Below are 14,353 nucleotides of genomic sequence, written 5' to 3' on the forward strand. Positions count from 1 at the left end.
GAAGGGAGAGAAATAGGCAGAGCAGGGTGAGAGTTAAATGGAAAAAAGAATGATGAAGGAGAATTAAAACAAAGCCATGGGAACAAAGGACAAAGAAAGTAGAGAAGAAAGCAGAGACAGGAGTATGAAATGGGAGAGAAAAGAAATTTTAGAAGCAGTAGGATAGACAGACCTGTCCATTTGTAGGCTCTGAAGATTACTACATTTGTTCTTCCCTCATTCATATTTATCCAACATACAGTTCTGGGATGCTATTTTTAACCATGCACAGAAAACACACAAGGAGCTTTTCTCACTTCCATTTTGGAGGAAGGGCCAGGCACTTTCACAAAGCAGATCTCTTTTTAGAATAAATTCAGAAAGACTATCAGAGCAAACCCAATGCCTGTGAATAAATAACTCTGTTCCTGCAGAGGAGGCTGTGGCAGGGAGCTATTCTCAGAACAGCACACAGCCTGAAGAGGAGGATGTTTGGGAGTGAATGATGAGGTGGTGGCCTCCCTGTATGGAATTTTACCTGCCTCCTCAAGCATTTTACCTGTCTTCCTGCAGGGAATGAGCTTTTCCAGTCTGGAGCAGCAAAGAGCATGAGGAACAACACGTGCACAAAGGCAGAGGAACATGGTGAACTGAGCTGCTGGGCACATCCTGCACCAAGGCAGCAGCTTCTTGCACCTTGGCCATGCCAGTCTGCCAGAGGAAAGCCTGAGGGAGCACCAGCATGGTCCTATTTTGGTTCCATGTCAGGTGTCCTTGTGTGGAGCAGAGCTGCTGCTGGAGGGATGCTCTGTGCATCCTCACCAGCAGGGCTGGGAATTGCTGCAGTGGGAAATGCTGGGCAGGGAGGGGATTAGCTGAAGGCAGAAATGTGCTGATTTAAGGCTGAACTTTTTCCCAGGGTCATCTATGTGCTTGAATCAGTCAAATAAGCTGCTGTGTCCTGCTCCCTGCACATTACAGATGCTCTGCCCCTCTCTATAAGCACCAGCTGGGGATGATTTAACCACTTACAGCAGGAAGAACCCAGAATTTGTAAAAATCACCCATCTCTTCTTGGATAGGAGACCAAGGAAGGCAGGTGTGAGTCTGAGGAAGCATCACCTCCTGTTTCTTCCCCTTAGGGCTGCTGGAGGCTGGCTTAGCCTGCCTCAAGGCTGTTCTAACTCCAGTTGGAGCCACTCTTGTTACTCCACATGAAGTGGGAGCACATGGAGGTGCACAAAGCCATTTCCACCCACCTCTCCCCCCCAAGCCTCATGCCATTGGACCATAAAGTACAATTACCCTGCTTTGAAAAGCACATGTCCCTCTCCCTGGAGAGGGGACACCCATGAGCAGAGATGCAGGAGCTAAACACAGTTTGACAGGACTCAGGCAACAATCTTCTAGCTATCCTTTTAATTTTTTTAATATTCCTTCTCTTTGGCTGCTAGATTTTACTGCCTATCTAAATTGTGCAGCCTTATTTGCCTGGAAGTCTATGAAGTAGGAAATTGGTGAATTTTATAAGATGACACTGGAGATATCACTTTTATGAGAGGTAAAAACAAAAGACTTTGGTCCATCTGCAATTTGACTTTACTCAGCTGCCTCTTAGAGCCACTGGGCTGACAGAGATGCATCCTCCTGAGAGTCCAGGCACTAAAAATATCACTAACATGCACCAGAGTCTGAGTGCCTGCATAATTTATCCTCATTAAATTGATGTGCAATTTGAAGGTACATATCCTTGCTTAAAAATTTGAATGTTTCCCAGTTCTGGTCCATTCCCAAAGTCTCTGGGACTGGAGCTCCAGCAGGCCTGGCTGCAGCAGAGGTGGCTTTAATGAATTTTGCTGGTTGGGCTGTGTCCTGTGGCCAGAGGAACAAGCCAGAGGTGCAGGGAGATGGCAGGAAGGTAAAGCTGGGTGGAAATAGAGCAGCAGTGCTGCACTCCTGGCAGGACTGTGGCTCAGCAGCACAGGCTGTGAGGATGCAGAAGTGGAGCTTGATGGTTGGAAGCACATTTTCCTGGTGAATTCATTGCTAATGCACATGCAGAAGGTGGAGAATGCACAAATGTCCAGACGGCAATCAGTCCTTCCTGTGATGCTCCTCTGTCATCCCATGCAAAGCCCTGCAGAGCACAGGAACAAAACCCTCTGAGGGTTTGAGATGTGGGAGTGGCTGCAGAGTTTCAAGCACAGCCTGCCTTGATGCCACACTTTAAGAAGGAGATGGAGATCTCAGATCGAGGTTTGCTGCCAGCCTTGGAAATGGCTGAAAGTCCTTTCTGCCTATCAGCACTGAAGCCCTCAAAAATAAATCTATTTCCTATCAGCCCTTGGCAGGAGATGCTGCTGGGAGGGAATGGCAGCAGTTCAAAGGGGCAAATGGAAGTAGGGAAATGCCTTCCAGATGTGTAAGGCAAGGGCTGGCACACAACAAGGGGATGCTTTGAAGTTCCTGTCCTTTCCATCCCCACAAGGTCTGGCATCTCCATTACTTTCTTCTCAACTCCACTTTTTGGAGACAAGCCCATCCTATTTACCTGCAGCTACCACACCTTTCCACCAAGGAGTCAGATTTCTGTAACCAAGCTGCTCCCTCACAGAGGCCCCTGCTGCTTCCCAACACATTTTAAGGACACTCCATGGGCAGAGGAACCAGTTTTCCACAAAATTCAAAGCTGAAAGTGGGGAACATTTAGATCATTAAGCAAAGCCATCTCCTTGCCAAATGACAAACACTGTCACAGGGCCCTTTTCAGGACATCAACCTCTGTGGTGGTGTTCACAGGGGTCCCAGGATGAGGGAAGAGATGAGAATCTTGACTCCATGTTTCAGAAGGCTGATTTATTATTTCATGATATATATATATATTTTATATATCCTTTCTTCTAGTCTTTTACTACAGTTTTAATATATTATTATATTTTAATATAATATAGTGAATATATATTAATATAATATAATATAATATTATATATTATATATTACATAATGTATAATATATTATTATTTAATATTATATATTGAATATATATTAATATAATGCATATATTAAAAGAGAATGATATATTAAAACTATACTAAAAGAATGGAAGAAAGGATTTCATCAGAGGGCTTGAAAGGAGATAGAATGATAATAAAATCTTGTGACTGACCAGACAGTCTGAGACAGCTGGACTGTGTTGGCCATTAATTAAAAAAAAGCCACATGAGACCAATCAAAGATGCACCTGTTGCATTCCACAGCAGCAGATAATTATTGTTTACATTTCATTTCTGAGGCCTCTCAGCTTCTCAGGAGAAAAATCCTAGCAAAAGTATTTTTCAGAAAATGTTCGTGACAAACCTCTCTCTTGAAAAGCAATTTGGTTTTCAATTCCTTATACTCACTAGAAAGTTGTTACACAACCTGTCTGATATTTAGGAGTCTCCTAAATGTCCACCCTGGATTTCTTCATCACCAACCTGCATCCATTAGTTATTCTGTCAGCATCAGCTCTTGGCCCTTGAAAACATCCCTGGGAAGCAATCCCTCCCTCGGAGCTCTCATCTTGCCAGACTGAACAAATTACTGTCACCAGTCTCCTAAGGAAAGCTCTCCACTCTTGGACTCTAAATCTCCTGGACACTCTAGGATGCCTGCTGCTACACTCTAGAAAGTTTCTTTTATTTTTTTGTCCTGAATTCTACTTTAATGCTGTGTACTTTAAGCCACTCTAATGATGTTTCTACACACAGAAATGGGTTTTAGTGCAGTGAAGGCAGCTCACACCATTATTTCAGCTGGCTGGAACAGCGTGAAAATCCACTGATAGCAGTAGGATGGTTTCTGAAGCATTATTCTTTCTGGTTCTATCATAATAATTTCTGCTCTGGTATCATGAAAGGCAGAGAAACACTGATAAGGAGCAGAAATGGTGCTGAAATTGGGAGCATACAGTATTATCAGAGTCAAGAAAGCAGTTATCAGTTTCCCTGGCAATCATGGCCACACAGTAAATGCCACATCCAAGAATCAAAACCCAACTACTCCAAAACACATCCATAGGAAGGCACATCCATGTGTGCACATCCCCTTCTCTCCCAAGCACAGGGATGAACTCTCAGCCTCTGAAATTGCTGGAATCACATTTCAGGATGACCACTAGACTCAGTGCCTTTTTTCAGTCCCTGCACCACTGTGCTTGAAAAGGGAAGCTCTGTGCAAGTCAGCAGGCTCACACTGAATGTTAGCCAGAGTATCCTGCCCCATCTGTTGGAGATTAAGACCACAATGGAGCAGAGCATTAATAAATGATTTGCAATTCCTGCCCTCCTCCACGTTAGGACATAGGGGGGAAAAAATATTCCCAACACCCAAAGGCACTTTTCAGCAACAAATAATGATTTGGCTGAGCATTAAACACAAAAGAAAAAAGTTTAATGCAGAACCTGAGCACCAGCCTGTCTCACAGGGCTTTTGTTTCAGCATGAAGAATTATGTATAGCTGAATCTTTTTATTAGAATAATTCAATTCTTCAGCTGCTTAGACTGCTCCTGTATATCCTTTCTAAATTAAGTTTGGTTTTCTCTACCTGCAGCTATGGTTATCTTGTACATTTTCCTGTGTATTCCACTGTGAAAATCATGATTAAGTTCATTTGTCATAAAACAAACATGATGCCATGAATGATTAATAAGCAGAGCATGCTGCAGAGACTGGCAGAGCAGCCCGGCTTCCTTAGTGCCTGGGGAGGAGGGAGGGTTTCTGTGCCACTCATGTCTGAGATTAGAAAGCTCCCTAATGAAGAAATCTGCTCAACAAAATGATGTCATTTCTGGCAAAGCCACAAGCTAATTTGCAGGGAAGGGCCCAGCGACCCCAGCATCACCTCCCCAGGTGCCTGCAGGAGAAGTTTTCTTTCCTGGCTCTCAAGAAAGCAGGACCTGGAGGGAAGGCAGCAGTGGGGGCTGCCTGCCTTGCCCTGCCCCTCACACCCACCTACACAAGCTTCAAAGCCCCTGACACCTCCTCAGGAGCTGGGGGACATTCACCCCAAGGGGACACAGCATCCTGTCACCATCACTGCACCCCTGCAGATCCCAGAGCCCATCCAATGCTGCGCACTCCCACACCCCTGCTCCCTTTCATCCTCCTTCCAGAGGACAGAGGGGATCTGTGCAACATTGACAGCCTTATTTTGTTAAATACCTCTCAGGATAGACCATCATGTTAGGCAGCATTTCACCAGCACCCCTGACAGGTCATTCACCCCAGCTCTGAGGCAGCAGCAGGAGCTGGGGAGCAGAGAACATGTCCAGGGAGCTGTGGGCTGTGCTTCTCACCATCCCAACCTTCAGAAAGTTCCAAAGCAGCCTGGCTCACATCCAGGAGGAGTCATTTCAGCACTCTGATGAGGTCCAGGGCACTGGAGATCAGGAATCAGGCCCTCAGCTCTGCTGGGCACCACAAACTCCCTGACCCACCACTCTCATCTTCTGGCCACTGTCCATTTTATCACCAGCACTTCATGGAATAGAAGTACCCATTTTCCCTATCACCATTATTTAACTCAAGACAGGTTAAATGTTAAGCTCAGTTCCCAGAAAGTTTTCAGTGCTTTCTGGTACCCCTGGCTGAAGAGGAGGTGGATGTGTGCTGCAGTCCTCAGCCTGCTCTTGCTTCCAATCTTTCTGCTGGAGTTTTTCCCTCTGTTGACTTGATTTGCACCAATTTGCTTCCTTCTGCAGAGCCCACAGGTTCTTACTCAGACCTCTTAATTGCATGTTTAACATAAAACACAGGAATAGACAGAATACAAGCCCATGCTTTGCTAAGTCATAGCAAATACAAAAAGCTGCAACTCACAAGTTATAAAGACATCTTCACTGTCTATAACTCAGTCCTACTCAGGCTCTTCCTTCTCCAGCTCCCAGCCCACCTAGAGAATTTTCTTGCTCTTAAGTTCTCTCTTCCTCTGCTATTTCTTCACCTAGCAAGCCTCAATAAAAACATTTTTTTTGCCATTTTCACTGCTCTCTTTCTCCAGAGGTCCCCAGGCTCATAGACATGTTTCCCACTCATGCTCTAAGGTCCATAGGTCTTTGCGTTGGAAACCACCTCTGGGGCTGGAGTCCTAAACAAAAGGCTTGCAAGGGCAGCCAGCCAAATTCTGACCTGCTCAATGCAGTAGCTGCAAACCAGCCAAACACAGCAAACACAGACACTGGGATGTGCACCCAGGAGAGTTGCCTCCAGAAGAGAGGCAGCTTTTCTTTCTTCACAGGATAATGGGCAAGAGATAGGAATCACCTGCAAAAATTCAGGACGAATTTGTGACCTCTCCCTGTGGATTTGCAGAACATTCACTCCATTCAGCTGTAGGCTAATCCTTTTCCATTTACCTTATTTACAAGTATCACAATCGTGTTTGCTTAATTCCCCTGTCCTTTCTGTCTTCTGCTTTACAGAATGGATTTAATTTCAGCTTTTCCCATTCCCAAAAATCTCTTTGGCCAATTCTCCTCCTAACTCAGTTTAAAAAGCTTCATTTAGCAGCAGCTCAATACCTTCCCATTAATGCAGTATTTTATCTTCCATGCATAATGAAGGCAAGATGCAAACACATCCTGCTTCCCTCTCCAAGAGCCTCATCTCCTCCATCAGAGCTGCACTTCCTCACCTTTCTGACACGCTTTTCAACAGGGTTGTCCCCTCTTCCCTTAATTGCTCTCATTACATGCTGTGTGCTGTGCTGGGAGCAGCTGTAAATAAAAAGCCACTCACAGCATCACCTGAATCCATTCTGTGCTCCAAAGCAGCTCTTGAGTCCCTGTGGGCTCTGCTCTCAGTGCAGACAGGCTGGGAATGTATTTTGTGCAGAACTACCTGACCAGCAGGTCTCTAACACAGGCTTGGCTGTGTGTGCAGGGCCTCAGCACAATATTTGGCTGATAACAGACAATTCTCCATGTACTTAAACTGCTCTCCACATCCAGCTGCACGATCACAGCAAACTGAGTCCAGGTCTACTACAAAGCATATTTTTACCTGTAGAGTTTATCAGGATATATGGATTTATTAGGAATGTATATCCCAGTTTTGCAGCTATTCATGTATTGGAGACCTAGCTGAAAACTCAATAAAGCCAGTCTGAATTGTTTCTACTTACATAAAGCTTTCAGTCAGGTCACCTCCATCCCCTATAGGAACAAACCAGGGGAGGAATTAATAAGTTTCTACAGAACTTAGCCCAGAAGTGGTAAAAAGACATATTCTAGCTACAAGACCCTTTGGGATGATCTGAACAGCGCACAGGCAGACAGGAGGACTGTGCCAAGTACTGGGAATTTTCCTATAGACATTATTAAACAAGGAGAGGAACTTCTCCTTGAGAGCAGAGGCTCACTGCTTTTTAAATTCACTCTCAGGAGGACCTGCGGTGAATCTCTAAGTGCAGAGTAGGAGCTCCCCAGTCAACCAATAATGGGGTTTGTCAGAACAATTACATTGGAAAATGCATTTTTAGGTGTCACCAAGTGACTGGCAATGCTAGCAAGAAAGACAATTAAAAAAAATAAACCAAACAACCTGCTGCTCAGTGAGGGGGCAAAGCTCTCTATCAGGCTGCTCACAAAAACAGAGAGTGGAATTTCACAGCTCTGCAAGGCAGTGCTGCAGGTTTGTATCCCATTTTCCCAAGGCATGGAGCACTGCAGGCATGGCAGAGCAGGGCCAGGCTCCAGCTGCTCCCTACCAGTGCTGCAGTCACTGGGCACAGCATCCCTGCTGGAAATGAGAAATTGTGAGATTGAACATTTAAATAATGTGCCCAAAGCCACAATGGGGCGGTCAAGGAAGTGACTGGCCACCTCAGGTCACTGCTCACCCCACAAAGTGAGTGTCTGCCATGTGTCCCCTCACCCATGTGCACTCAGCAGGCCATCCCTCACAGCCACAGCAAACCCAGTGGGGATCACACATCCCTATTGCAGCACCATGGTTAGAACAGACCCAAAGTCCTCCAAAAAAAGCACGTTTTCAAATTTGAAAACCTCTTTTAGGGCATTACTCCTGCATTCAGACAAAGCAGCAGCAATGGAGAGGCATTTATTGAGCTTGGTCAAAGACTGATCATAACAGATTTTGGTCCCAAAAGGAAAGCTCCATCATCAGAGCATGAAAGTGGAGGTAAATGGGTTCATGCAGACATCCAAGGCAGCAAGCTCCTCACTGTAGCACAGACTTTGTAACCCACTAACCTGACATGTGATGGCAGAATAATATCAAGCTCTTAGGTAGTCCTTTTCATCAACAGATCTAAGAAAACTTTGTAAATGCTGGTTGTGCTGGTGTTTGTGAGTGCCTGGAGAGCAGGGAAAGCACACAGAGGTGTTTCTGAAGAGCTTTGCAGCTCCAGGTTTGATCAGTGCCACTCCACAATGGGAAAAGGGACTCAAAGGCTGCCAAGATTCAGTGCAGCCATTATTGCAGACTTCAAAGGGCTTTGAAGCAGAACACCAGGGATTACCATAACTTTTACTACAATTGCTTTCACAACAATAAAACCTCACAATGACAACACCTACTGCCTCATACATCCTCAAATATCCAAGAGCTTAAAATGATCTTTTTCTGTTCCTAAAGCCACATCCACAGTGCTTCTATGTGTCAGGTGTCCAGCTGCAAGTGATGCTAAGGAGGCTAAAGAGACTCCATAATGCCAATTTACAAAATGCTTTTTTTCTAAGGTTCAGGGCTTTTCAGTGCTTTGCACAGCATACTCAAGCTTTAAAACAATGCCATCTGTCATGATGTATTTCTTGAACTAAAACCAAGAAGGATGGAGTAGTTGAAAGCACCATCAGTCCAACTCAGATGTCACACCTCAATATCTGTGTAACAACAGACCTCAACAAACAACTTGGGTGAATAATGATGCCCACAAAGTGCTTTGAAGTGTTTTTGTTTGTTTGTTTCTCTTTTAAGGTGGCCTTGCTACAAAATCACGCATTTGTGTAAAACAAATTACTGCCAGAGAAGAACAAGTGCACTCAGATCTAAGAGGGCCTTTTTCTACATTTTTCCTTGAATTGCATTAGCAGAACAATGATAAAGAACTTCATTTTCAGGATGCCATAACAGCAAGCAGGTTGCGAGCAGCAAAATAATTTTAGGGCAGAGGAATAAATATTAGGAAAAAATTCTGAGGGTGAGGGTGATGGGGAACAAGCTGCCCACAGAAACTGTGGATGCCCCACCCCTGGCAGTGCTCCAGGCCAGGCTGGACAGGGCTCTAAAAAACCTGGTATATGGAAATGCCCCTGCCCATGGCAGGGGGTGGAACAAGATGGTTTTTAATGTCCCTTCTAACCCAAACCATTCTATCAATGTACATCTAATGCTGAAACTACTGCTCTTTGCCAAGTAAGAGCTCAACCAAAAGTATTTTTAAATTGGTGAGTTGGCCACAAATGTGGCAGAGAAGATGGAGCCATGTCCAGTCAGCAGGAATACAACCACCAATAATTCTGGTGGGAGGTGTCACATGAAACACCCTGCACAGAAGAGCTGCTGGTTTACCAGGATGGGCCCATCCCCTGCAAAAGTTAGACTTTTATGCCAGTTGAGAAACAGCAGTGTCCAATATGGGAGAATCTAACACCAAAAGGAGGACATGGGAAGGCAAGCAGGAGTCTGTAACCAGTCAATCAGACAATGCACTTGGAAGCAGAGAGGCTCCACTGCCTGCTCCAAAAATCACTTTATGCATCTTTAACAGCTTATAAATAAACCAGCACAAGAACAGGGACTGAAATTGCCTCCTTTGCCTTGGAGTGCCTGTAGCACTGGTACTTTCCATCTCCAGCTGGCTGCACAGAGGTTCCTGCACTTACCCTGCCAGGGTGCAGCTTGTGCCCAGCCCTCCTGAAAACAAGGATAAGGCACTCATGTCCTGGGGAAGGGCAGATTCCCTCTCCATCCCCTTTCCTCACCCCAAATCAGCTGCTTTATCAACTATCTGGACTTCCCAACCTCTGAACCAATGGCCTGGGTGCCCAAAATCAGATCTGCAGATGGTGAGTTCAGCACCTCCAGACTCACCTGTTGCGGAGCCCCAGCTGGAAACGCAAGTGACCCCCCAAAAAAGAAGTGTGTAAGGAAAGCAGGGCTGGGACCAACAGCCATTTTCTGAAATGGCTTTGCCCCCCCATCACATTTATTACTACCTCACTTGTCCAACTTTAAGGACAGGGCAATGATTTAAGTGCTTTTACTAGCCCAGTGCCAAGATTAAATTAATGCTGTATATTAATAATACACAGCATTCTTAATGAAGCTGAGGCCATTTTTTGATGCATAAAACAGTAAGCTAAAAATGACTAATTTTAAAATCGATACAAAATTCACTCCCTGGTGCTACTGCATAAACTGTAACTTTTATGCTGTGTCTTAAATTTTAGATGGAAGCAGCTGGAAAACTTTGACTGAGTAAGTTCTGCTCTTTTCAGTCTCAGAGGTGACCTGCAGGTTTACAAGTGGTTTTGGACCTCCCTGGAAAAGAAAAACTGGAGAACCACTGAATGCAGTGAGAGACCCTTCAGAAAACAGATAATTACTTGGTGATTCAGGGACAACACAGACCCACCAACTACCCAGCTCTGTGAAGCAGAGCTCTTTAACCAAACCAGAAGCACTCAGAGAATGCCACCCTAAACCATGGAAGAGTTCATGCCAGCTTTACCAAGTAACTCCTCTCCTTTGAGTTAAAAGATCACATTTATATACCCCTGTCCCTCTTTTCACCCAGCCCAAAACACTAAAAAAAAAGTAACCCAGGAGACCACAAAACACTTGCCCTGGGATTCCTTGTGGCCATCTCTGGACACAGAGGTTTACTGAGGATATTGGAAAGTTTTTCTGTTTTGGTTGGTCGGTTTGGGGTTTGGTTTGTGTTTTGTGTTTTTTAAATCTGTGAACACAAGCACCATGGCATGCAGCACAGTGGTATTTATTTGTGCAGCCCCACCCCAGACTGCACACCCAGAGCTGTGGCAGGGGAGCACCCAGGGGTTTCTGAGGGCACAAAGCCTTCCAGGATGGGGCCAAGGCACACAGAGGATGGAGTCAGAGCCCTGGACTCCCATATGGAGCTGGTTCTGAGCCACATTACTGCCTAAAGTGGGATTGAGCCAAAACCATGCTACTGAATTCACTGAATAAAACACACATGGGACACAACAAAAATGAAAATGATTCAATGTTTGTGCTGGAGAGTTGTGGACTAGAAGACATTCTCAGGCATAAACATCAGATGTGAAACATTAAGAGAGGCACCTGCTTCCAAATCTTTAAATTTCAGCTGTGTGGAAACATTCTCCTGCTTTTCTGACAAAAAGAGGTTCTGTCTGTCTGTTTTAATTTTGGAAGAAATTGCTGTAGCCCACAGATACTTTAATCTGGACAGACCACAATAATTAAAAGGTTCTCATAACAATGCCTCTACTGGCTTCCCTAAACCCAAACACATCAGAGCAGGACAAACACAAAGGGAAAGAATATTCTTCTTAATTAAATACAAGTATTAGAAACAAAATAGTTTGTTTTCTGTGTGTGTCTTATTCTCCATCCTAAATAGGTCTTATTCCATCCAGATAATTTAGAAAGCCAGTTTTTAAGGCACTAAAGCCAGGTAAAATTAATACTATCCCTATGAGCATAATATCCTGAGCTAGAAACATATTTCATAGTTATAGGCTCCTAGAAATATCCAGTATTTCCTCTTATAACATGAAGCCACTACTCCTTCCAGCCATATCCCCAGCTGGTAGCAGGCAATAGAGCAGAGTCTTAAAATAGACACAGATGTAGGACACACTCTATTTCCCAAGGCAAACTACAGGCAAAATACCATGACCATCATAAAAAAAAAAAAAAAAAAAAGAAGGAAAAAGCCCACACACTAAACTCACAGGCAAGAAAGAGGTTGGCAGTGGAGGGACAATTTAGTGCAGGTACATCCCGCTCCTGCAGTGACCAGCAGGGTGACACCAGTGCAGGGACACTCTCACACCTTCCCAGGGCACATGGGTGAGGACACACCGTGAAAACCCCAGGGAAAATCCCTCCCCTACATAAATCCCCAGCTCTGGGCTCTTCACAAGCACAGAAGGGAGGCACTCCCATTTGGGTGCTAATTAGATAAAGCACAGCTAATTAGCAAACGCTGGTGTTCCAGTCAGAGTTGTGAAACATGCGTATTTTATGATTGGCTTTTTGCAAATATTAAAATGAATATTGTATGTGTTGCATTAGAAAAGGATGCTGTATTGATTTTCTTAAGTACTGTGTTAAATATAGTTTTAGGTTATAACAAAATGTTAAAATAGAAACTATGCTATGTAGGATACTCTTTTTAAAGAAAGGGCTCACACAGAGATAGCAGCCACAGAACACCTAAATCTTTCAGAGAAAGAGAATTTATTGCTCCATTATCAGAAGAAACAAACTTCTTCCTGCCTTCTCAGCCATGATGACACTGTTAGGATTCAGAGGAAGAAATTGACACTGCCCAGACAGAATCCTGTGTCTGAATGGAATTTATGCATCATGTAAGAGGTGTATGAATATGCAACAGGCTGTTGCTTTTAAGGGCTAATCCTCTGTTAACGTGGGTCCTTTTTTGGGGCTTATTTTGCCCAGAAAGAGGCACTCAGACTGTCCGTAACTCTTTGTTTTTATTGTCTCATTTTGTCCTAAATCCAAATTGTCCAAAATTACTATTAGTCTAATTATATTGCTATTTTTATAACCATTTTATTACTACTAAACATTTAAAAATTTAAAAACAAGTGACTGGCGTTTTTCACAAAGTGGAGACCAGAGGGCTGCAGGAGAGGAGATTCTGGTGTGTGTGAGTGGCTGGGCGAGCTCTGCTGGCCTCTGAGCATCTCTGCCCTCTCTGGGTGTGCTCACAGCGCTCACATCAGCCCACTGGAGCGGCCACTGCTGCTGCAAGCCCGGAGGTGGGAAAGGGCAGGACATGGGATCGAGGAATTTCCTGTGGCTGTGGCTCCAGCAGCAGCTCCAGCTCGCTCAGCTGCACAGACCAGCACCGTCCTGCAGCCAGCAGAGCCCTGGCTCTCCCCATGCAGCTCCAGAGGTTTGGGCAGCTCTGCAAAGCCAAGCTGGGGTGTCCTGATGCTGCAGAGGGGGGAACAAGGAGCTGTGCCCAAAAAAGGCACCTCTGCTTGCAGCACACACTCCCCAGCTTTGCTCCTTGCTGCTTGTAAAACCTCCATGCTAAAGCCTCCCTGCATTAAAACAAGGGCACCTGGAGCTTTTTGTGTTCAAACCAGCTTAGGCTGAGCCTCCTTCACGGAGTTATTCTGTACAAGAGGTACAAACAATGCATTTTCCAGGGTGGCTTCACTGTCACACACACTGTGCTGTGCACAGGCAGCCCTGCCACCTGCACCATGGACACAGCACTGTCACACCAACAGCACAGTGAAAATCTGGATGGCCAGGAAGAGAATCAAGCACAGCACTTTTAATTCCAGCAAAATAAATCATACGCATGATGCACCACGTCCTGTGAGGTAATAAAACAACACCAAGAAATTGTATGTGCAAGCTAATGAAATCCAAGGGTGTTTATTTCTTCTAAAGCATCATGTGGGAGCCCCCAGCAGAAATGCCCTGCAAACCCCACAGGTGGGACAAACATTTCACAAGCCTTTCTGCACATCTTACCCTGACATGGTTTTATTCAAGCATCACTCTGCCAGCCTGCATTAATGCCAGAATGTTAATATCTAGGGAAGCCAATCTGACTAAATACCATGCTGCTCTAATGAGCAATTTTTCTGTATTCACCGGCAGCAGGGCTCTGTTGTGGAGTGTGGCTCTCCATAATTAGCACCCACTCGTCTTAGCACTGCTGTGAGCTGGAGTCTGAAGGCAGAAATGAGAAGGGAAGCCCATAAAGTTGGAAACATTCCTTCAGTGGGGTTTTTATTAGGGACAAAGATATTCCACAGCCCTTTTTAGCACAGAGAAAGGAGAGGGATTGGAGGAAAAAGCAGCGGTGTCTTCCAAAGGATAAGGAGCATCTCAACAAAGCACATACAGGGCTGAAAAAACCCCACAGCTATGCTTTGAAAGCTGTGTCTGTAGATACCTGGAACAGGGAACATCCTCATTTTCAGCTCACAGGACAGTTCCCCTCTGAGCCAAGGAAGCTCAGTGACTTTTCTTCTCCTTATCCTCAGAGTTTTGGTGGGAGACAGCAGTAAATAAACGAGCCCCACATTGCACAGTTCACCCAGAGACCTCCAAGCAGTCAAAGGTTTTACAGAGCTCGTTAGGAGCCAGCAGCT

At 44.9% G+C, this 14,353-nt stretch overlaps 1 protein-coding gene and 1 long non-coding RNA gene across 2 annotated transcripts in view; both read right to left on the minus strand.

The window, feature by feature from the left end:
* Positions 1-14,353, minus strand: part of RTN1 (reticulon 1) — a 123,928-nt gene that overhangs the window by 71,354 nt on the left and 38,221 nt on the right. The window lies entirely within an intron of this gene.
* Positions 1,556-12,069, minus strand: LOC135448743 (uncharacterized). The gene is made up of 2 exons (XR_010440563.1): positions 11,945-12,069; positions 1,556-2,116 (listed from the first exon to the last, which is right to left on the minus strand). It is a non-coding gene; the product is annotated as an uncharacterized LOC135448743 (long non-coding RNA).

This window comes from Zonotrichia leucophrys, chromosome 5 (genome assembly GCF_028769735.1).
Source record: "Zonotrichia leucophrys gambelii isolate GWCS_2022_RI chromosome 5, RI_Zleu_2.0, whole genome shotgun sequence".
Classification (NCBI taxonomy): domain Eukaryota; kingdom Metazoa; phylum Chordata; class Aves; order Passeriformes; family Passerellidae; genus Zonotrichia; species Zonotrichia leucophrys.